The 9,093-nt window shown below is 39.0% G+C and overlaps 1 pseudogene; it reads left to right on the top strand.

Annotated features, from left to right (window-relative positions):
* Nucleotides 1–4,947: 4,947 nt before the first annotated feature.
* LOC118899547 lies at nt 4,948–8,015 on the top strand (annotated as a pseudogene).
* Nucleotides 8,016–9,093: the final 1,078 nt, after the last annotated feature.

Here is a 9,093-nt window from a genome sequence, read left to right on the forward strand (position 1 = left end):
TGTGTCCCAAGAGTCAAACAATGGAGTATTAGTGTACTTTTGCATTTCAATCTGTTTGTATATTGGAGGCAGTCCATTTACAATTAGATAATTATAGTGCCTTCCATTCTTCCCCTTGGCAATGTTATTTTGCAGTTCCTCTCATCCAGAGACAGACTCTGTTTCCCCACCTTTTGAATCTGGACTGATCTTATATCTTATTTTTGGACAGTAGAATGTAGTACAGACCATGTGTTAGTTCTGAGTCTAGACCTCAAGAAGCCTTGATTGCTTCTGTTCTTTCTCTCAGAACTTTGCCATTGCCATGAAAATAAACTTGGACTAGCCTGCTGGAGGATGAGCCGCCATGTGCAAGCAGAGCTAAGTCATGCCAGCCAAAGCCATCCTAGACCAATCTGCCCACAGTCAGTACACCAGCTGACCCTAGGACGAGGCCCAGTTGAGATCAGCCAGGTCTCATCCAGATCAGCAGAACTCATGAGCATTAATAAGTGGTTGTTGTTTAAGCCGCAAAGTTTTGAGTTGACTTGTTTACCAGCAATAACTAACTGATAGAGTCATGTAGCCTTGAACCTTCGGAGATGGTACTTAAGATGGAAGCTGAATGCGCTATGATTAAATACAGCAATACTTCTTTCAATTACTTGGAGCTTCAATATAGCATATGCTAGAAATGCATTACTCTGAACATTGAGTTGTGGATGTTATTAGCTCATAAAGAAGTGATTATTTTTAGTGTATTCTGATGAAAAGCGTTCATGGGAAAGGGCCAGGTTAATTTTACTTAGATTCTTTAACTCTGATTTTCTTCATGCCCATCCCATGACCGTCTCAAATCTTAATGTTACGGCGACATAATCACATTCTTTTGCTCATTAAGTAGAAGGCTATGATTTCAATTTGGCTTCTTCTTTGAGAGAAGAAAATTGCTGAAATGATACTAATGAAATGCTCACTGACTTACATGCCCTTAAAAATATCTCAATTATTTGTGTCAGTCTCTTTTTTTCTTTGACCTTTTTCCATAAGCATCTACTTGGCATATCTACAAAGGGATGTCTTCCTGCAGAGGGGAAAGAAATGTTCACCGGTTCTAAAAAGCTGCTGTCAGGATCCTGACATAGGTGAAGATTTTTTTCTCTCATCACTACATTATTTCCCTGAACAGACTGTAATTTCATCAATTTTCCATGCTTATGGTCATGAATGCTTGACATTACCGCATCTTAACATTAGCAAAAAAGAAATTTCATGGCTTCAGTTTTCATTTGAAGACAAAGAAGACATGAAGATCTCATTAGAAATATGGTGTGTCTCCTGTTGGCTCACACCTGCTTTCCTTTGCTTTTCCTTTCCTTCCTGTTGATGCCAATGGCAGACATTGCTCTCCACCTGCCCATCCCCTTGCCCAATCCCTGCTGGTAACAAGGAGGTCAAAACGTTTTCAGAAGCCAGTTTTTGTGATACATACACATGGTGGTGCTTATAGAGTCTGGACTCTTCTTTCCTTTCAGTATCAAAGAAATAGCCATTTTTGGGGAAACTTAGGTAGCATTTATAACAGATTTATTTCCCTTTGTATTTCTTAGACTACTCATGTGGTTTTGAAATGAGATGAATGCATTTTTCTTTCAAAATTTGAAATTGTAAATTATGATAAAACCTACTAAATTTAGAAAGAACTCTATCATGTGGGGAAGTTCATTACTTCTTCAAGTTTTTTCTGAGTCTTCTACTTACTAGGTGTATGACTTTGGGCAGGTTATGTAACTTTTCTGTGCCTCAGTTTTCTCACATGTAAAATGATAATACAGTCAGCCCTCAGTATCCATGGGGGATTGTTTATAGTACCCTCAAGGATACCAAAATCGGTGGATGCTCAAATCCCTTATGTAAAATGGTGTAGTATTTGCACATAACCTATGCACATTCTCCCTCATACTTTAAATCATCTCTAGACAACTTATAATACCTAATAGAATGTAAATGCTATGTAAGTAGTTGCCAGTGTGTGGCAAGTTCAAGGTTTGCTTTTTGGAACTTTGTGGAAATTTTTTTTTCCTGAATAGTTTTTTTTTTAACATCTTTATTGGAGTATAAATGCTTTACAATGGTGTGTTAGTTTCTGCTTTATAACAAAGTGAATCAGCTATACATATACACATATCCCCATATCTCCTCCCTCTTGCGTCTCCCTCCCACCCTCCCTATCCCACCCCTCTAGGTGGTCACAAGCATGGAGCTGATCTCCCTGTGCTATGCGGCTGCTTCCCACTCCATTCCATTCCACTCCACTCCATTCTCTATGTCTGTGTCTTTACTGAATAGTTTTGATCCATGGTTGGTTGGATCTGTGGATGTGGAATCCACAGATACGGAGGGCCAACTATAGTAATACCTACTTCACAAGATTGTTATGAGGCTTAAGTTTGCTAACACCTGTGAAATGCATAGGTCAGTGCTTGGCACACGAAGCATTCAATAACTGTTCATTTAGTTGTTATTCTTAGTTTTTATTTTAAAATTATTTATACATATTTTGTTTTTAAGATTATACTCTTCCTCATAAAAACCTTCTCATAATCTCTTGCATGAACTTGATGTTTACCAAGTTACAAAGGAGTTCTTATCTGGTTCGCAAAGCCCCACAGGTGTGGACAGAGCAGGGATAATCATACTTATTTTACAGATGAGGAAAAAATTAAAGAGAATAATCACATGATCCAGCAATTCCACTTCTAGGTATATACCTGAAAAAATTGAAAGCGAGAACTCAAGCAGATATTTGTACAAAAATGTTCAAAGCAGCATTAGTCACAATAGCCAAAAGATGGAAGCAACCCAAATGCCCATGGATGCATGACTAGATTAAACAATGGGGTATTATTCAGCCGTAAAAAGGAGCGAAATTCTGATATGTGCTGTAACATGGATGAACTTTGAAGACATTATCCTAATGAAATGTCAGACACAAAAGGACAGATGTTGTATGATTCCACTTTATGAAGTACCTGAGATAGTCACATTCAGAGAGACAGAAAGTAGATTAGTGATTGCCAGGGGCTAGAGGGTGGGGAAATGGGGAATTATTGTCTAGGGGATACAGAGTGTCAGTTTGGGATGATGAAAAAGTTCTGGAGATGGATAGTGGTGATGGTTGCACAACAGTGGGAATGCACTTAATGTCAATGAACTGTATACTTAAAATTGGTTAAAATGGTAAATGTCACGTTACGTATATTTTTCTACAATAAAAAAGTGAAGGTTTCTACACATGTCATAAGTATGAATAATAAAAATACTCGGAAAGAATAGACACCTTCCTATGTTGTATTTTAACTGTATCATTTAGAGAGCACAAGGCAGGTCTTTGAGGACATTAAAGTTTTAAAAATTTATTTTACTTTAAAACTAATGTGGACTAATTGAAAATTTGAGAAGTATAGACAGGCATAAAATGAAAATAAAAGGGCCATCCCCCTTTCCTCTGATGCTCTACAAAGTAACTTTTGACGTGGTTTTTCTCTGTATCCATTCTGTCTGGCTATATATAAGCAAATATATATATTTGGGTGGGGGAGGGGAGGAGACTACTTTTTAGAAAAATACATGGGCTCAATGGTACTATTCAATAACTTTCATTTTTCCCTTGATATCATATATTTAAATTCAGAAATAGATATCTACCCATTCTTTTTAATAGCTGCATAATGTTCTATAACTTCTCCCCTCTTTTCCTTCCCTTTCCCTTTTATTAAAAGAAACTTTGAGTTATAATTTAGGTAAAATACACCTATTTAAAACGTGTAGTTTATGGCATTTTGACAAATATATGTAACACCCTGCTAGTCAAGGCGTAGAACATTTTTATCACCTCCTTAAATTCCCTCACAGGTATTCTCTCAAGATTATATATATTCTTTTGTGAAATGACAGTCAAATATTTTGGCAATTTTAAATTTATTTTATTTTTATTTTTGGCTGCGTTGGGTCTTCGTTGCTGTGTGCAAGCTTTCTCTAGTTGTGGCGAGCGGGGGCTACTCTTCGTTGCGGTGCGCAGGCTTCTCATTGCAGTGGCTTCTCTGGCTGCGGAGCACGGACTCCAGAGCACAGGCTCAGTAGTTGTGGCGCACAGGCTTAGTTGCTCCATGGCATGTGGGATCTTCATGGACCAGGGCTCGAACCCGTGTCCCCTGCATTGGCAGGCAGATTCTTAACCACTGCACCACCAGGGAAGCCCGGCAATTTTAAAAATGGGTTACTGTCTTCTTACTGAGTTGCAAGTGTTCTTTGTATTTATTCTGGAAATAAGTCTTTTGTCAGGTGTATGTATTGTGAATATTTTTTTCCTCTTTGTGTGAGGCTTGACCTTTCTCTTAACAGTGTTTCTTGAAAATCAAAGTTTTTAATTTTGATAAAATTCAATTAGTCAATATTTTTCTCTTATTGCTAGTGCTTTTCTGTCATGTTTAAGAAATCTTTGGGCAGGTTCCCAGATGTCGTGGTGCAGTCAGCAGTGGCTTGGGCTTCCACACCCGGCTGGGTCGCCAGTTCACTGGGGTTGGCTGGTGGTGTGAGCTCCTTCAAGGGGCAAATGGCCGAGTATCCAACAATCTCCACTGACTTCTTGGACAGGGAGAACCTGAGGGCCCACACCTTCTTCCTGTCCCTCTGCCATAAGGATCACATGAAAGGATTAAGAGGCCCTACTTTGAAAAGAAGGTTGGAGTACAGATGAGGAAACTGAAGAACCAGAGAGGTTAAATTAGTTGCCCAAGGTCACACAGCCAGTAAATGGCAGGACCAGGATTTCCACCAGCTTGAAGGTTTACTTATACTGTTCACTGTTACTAAAGAGTAGTCAACTAGTTGTTGTTAACTAAAGATTTTGGGAGAAACGAATTATATCAACAGAAATTGAAACTCCTACCCAGATATCTTTAGTCAATGAAGCATCAAGAGAGAAGGAAGAGATTGTTGTGATTCTCTTACCCGCTGGTCATTGCCCAGGATCAATTACATTTTTATTTCAGGGCAATAACAGAACTGTCTTGTACATGGGAGACTTCAGACTCTCAAAGGGAGAAGCTGCTAGAAGCTTGCATTCTGGGGGCAGACTGCAAGGCATCTTAGAGTGTGTACTTATATACTACTTTCTGCAGTCCAAAATATTATTAAATTCCTAGTTGGGTGGAGTGTCTGAGTGAAATATCCGAGCTGGTTTGAAGCTGGATCGTTCGGAGTCTGTACCATGATGTGTGGCTGAACTGCTAAGCAGCTTACGGGTAGGAGTATTAATCAGCCTTAGTGAGGAGTTAGGAGTCCAGGTTCTTGTGGATAAACGAGACATTTAGAAACATCTGACATTCTTCATCATCTTACAGCAGACGGTAGCACTCAGATCCACACATGTCGGCATCCAAAAGCAGAAGAATATTTTCAGTGGAATAAGTTACGCTGCAGAATTACTTCCAAAAATAGAATTCCACTTCACACAGTCAGCATTAAGTCATCCACTATGTGGTTTGGAGAAAGAACCAGAAAAAACAATGTCATTGTGAGGATTGGAGAGAGTTCGTACAGAGCTCACTTTTTTTTTTTTTTTAAACTCCTCCTACAGTGAGATTAAAGATATTTTGGGCCACATCTGTCCAGTGAATGTTACCAAACTCAGGTCCGGCTGCTCACCACTCAAAAGTCAGTACCCGGGCTTCCCTGGTGGCGCAGTGGTTGAGAGTCTGCCTGCCGATGCAGAGGACACGGGTTCGAGCCCTGGTCTGGGAGGATCCCACATGCCGCGGAGCGACTGGGCCCGTGAGCCACAATTGCTGAGCCTGCGCGTCTGGAGCCTGTGCTCCGCAGCCAGAGAGGCCATGATAATAAGAGGCCCGCGCACCGCGATGAAGAGTGGCCCCCGCTCACCGCAGCTAGAGAAAGCCCTCGCACAGAAACGAAGACCCAACACAGCCATAAATAAATAAATAAAATAAATAAAAAAAAAAAAAAATTAAAAAAAAAAAAAAAAAAAAAAAAAAAAGTCAGTACCCGAGAGGCAGTTGTTGGTAGAAAGGAAAATTGCTTTTTTTTTTTTAAAGTTCTATAGATGGATGATGGGGATGGTTGCACAACAATGTGAGGTTTTTTGTTTTGGGGTTTTTTATTTTATTTATTTATTTATTTATTTTTGGCTGTGTTGGGTCTTCGTTGCTGCATGTGGGCTTTCTCTAGTTGCGGCGAGCGGGGGCTACTCTTCGTTGCGGTGCACGGGCTTCTCATTGCGGTGGCTTCTGTTGTTATGGAGCATGGGCTCTAGGCGGGCGGGCTTCAGTAGTTGTGGCACGTGGGCTCAGTAGTTGTGGCTCACGGGCTCTAGAGCACAGGCTCAGTAGTTGTGGCGCACGGGCTGAGTTGCTCCGTGGCATGTGGGATCTTCCGGGACCAGGGCTCGAACCCGTGTCCCCTGCATTGGTAGGCACATTCTTAACCACTGAGTCACCAGGGAAGTCCCAGGAAAATTGCTTTTAATCAGAATGCCAGCAATCTGGGGAAAAGGTGAACTCATGTCCCCCCAAACAACCAACTCCAAAGATTTTGCTCAGCCATGAAAGTTTTTAAAGGGGAAGTAATCTCAATTAATCATTGAGATGGGGGATCAAACTCGTAGCCATCTCCCACTGTGTGCAGGCTTGTCGACGCCTTGTGATCTTTCTTTAGATGCTATCTTGTTCACACGGTTTGTGAGATTACTGAAGGGGAAGCTACTAGGAAAAAGACCTGGTCTTCAGCTAATTACTTATTCTTCATCTCTACTTCTTTGATCTAAGGGAAGAACCAACAGGTTAGGCAAGGTATTGTGTGATCAAAAGATTTGAAAGGTGTATTTGGGCCGGAGATGAGCAGATCTTGGGGGTGCCTGTTTTAAAAGTTAGTTACAAGAGTCTCTTCTTGGACCCCCTAGGTGCACCCTTTCTCATTTCTTAGATTAAAATGAGAGATCTCTTGGAGCTCCTACTGTCTGCACCGGTGCCTAATTCAGGATTTTTGCATGCCTCTGGGTCCAGGCTGGAGATACTGGTGGAAAAAAAAAAATCCCAATAATTCACTGCTGAATTGGTCTTGTTTTGAGTTTTATTCTTTTTATTTCTTTCTTTTTCTTCTTTCTCTTTCTTTCTTTCTTTCATTCTTTCTCTTTCTCTCTTTCTTTCCCTTTCTTCCTTCCTTCCTTTCTTTCTCTTTCTTTCTTTCTCTCTCTCTCTCGTCCTCCCTCCCTCTCTCTCCCTTTCTTTCTCTTGCTTTCTTTCTTTCTCTCTTTCTCTTTCTTTCTTTCTTTCTTTCTTTCTTTCTTTTTTCTTTCTTTTCTTTTCTTTTCTTTCTTTCTCCTCCTTCTTCTTCCTCTTCTTCTTTTTCCAATCAGCCTGCTATGATTTCCTTTTCAGAGTCCTCAGATGCTGTCCCATGCATTCTTTACAAGGTTTTTAGTTGTATAGTGTAGCAGAGACAAGGTGCACTATAAAAAAAAAAAAGAAAAGTTAGTTACAATGTAGCTTTGCTAAAGTGACGAGCAAAGGGGCTTCCTGCTGAGGGCAGTTTCCTGCAAAGAGCTGCTCACATGGATGCATATCCAAATGCCATTCCAGAAGGCACAACTATGGATAAAGTTAAAGAAATCTTCAAGCCTTCATGCTGGTCTTCCCCAAAGTATGGAGCCAAAGTATAAACCACTTGGAAAATTGAAGAGAGCTAGAACAATCCACCTAGACTCAGGAGGAAAACAATGATCTCTTTGATGATCCTCTCCCTGTACTTTTAAGGCACAAGGTTCCAAACCAGCAAACTCTTCACCCTGAGGTATTTCCCATGGTGACTGCAATATCACAAAACCAGCCTGACAAACTGAGAAAGGCACAGGATGCCTCAAAGCAGAAAGTACGCCAACCTCTCTTTCGGCAAATGTTACAGATTATGAAGAATCCATCAGTGAAAGTGAAGAATTAGAAATCACAGCTTCATCTTAAGGATTTTCATTTAGATTGCTTTGAATTATATAGATCAATTTATGGAAAATAAACATTTTGGTAATATTGAATCTTCCAATCCATGAACATTTGGGTCTTCTTTAATTTCTACCAGTACTATTTTTTTGTTTATTTTTACTATACTGTTCCTAACTATATTTTGTTAAACTTATCACTAGGTATTTCATATTTTTTGATGCCTTTATATGTGATATTAATAATAAAAGTCATTTTTTCTTTCCTTTCAACATTGAAAAAATGCCATTCCATTATTGTTTGGCTTGAGAAATCAGTGATAATCCTTATCTTCATTCTACTATATGTGTTGTCTTTTTTTTCCTTTCTGACTGCTTTTAAGATAGTCTCTTTATGATTGGTTTTCAGCAATTTAATTAAGATGTGCCTTGATGTGTGTTTTTATGTTTATTCTTCTTGGAATTCATTGTGATTTATGGATCTGTAGATTGATGTTTTTCATTAAATCTGGAAAATTTCCAGCCATAATTCATCAGATTTTATCCTCTCCAGACACTCCATCTCCTTTCCTTCTGGGAACCCAATTACCACTTGATGTATTTCCAGAGTTCATTGAGGCACTGTTATATTTCTAAGCCTATTTTCTCTGTTGCTTTAGTTTAGATAACTTATGATGCCATGCTAAATTCACTAATATTTTCTTCTGCAATATCTAATCTTCTATTAAGTCCATCCAGTGAATTTTTCATTTTAGAAGTTGTATTTTTAAGATCTAGAGGTTCCCTTTATTTCATTTTTATAGTTTCCATCTGTCTCCTCATTGTGTTTGTTTTTATAAATCTGTGAACATATTTATAATAAGTTTTTCAAGTCTTTTTTTTCAACTTATTGTTTCTCTTATTTTTGGTCTATTCTAATGATTTAGTTTGCCACAGGTCATATTTTCCTGACTTTTCATAGGCTATTAATTTTTAAGTTATATTCTGGACATTGTAGGTTCTAAATCTTTGAGAGTCTGGATTTTGTGATCTCCCATTAAAGCATGCTGAATTTTATTGGGCAGTTAATTTTCTGGAAGATCAGATTTATTCTGTAAAGACTT

Source organism: Balaenoptera musculus, chromosome 8, assembly GCF_009873245.2.
Source record: "Balaenoptera musculus isolate JJ_BM4_2016_0621 chromosome 8, mBalMus1.pri.v3, whole genome shotgun sequence".
Lineage (NCBI taxonomy): Eukaryota > Metazoa > Chordata > Mammalia > Artiodactyla > Balaenopteridae > Balaenoptera > Balaenoptera musculus.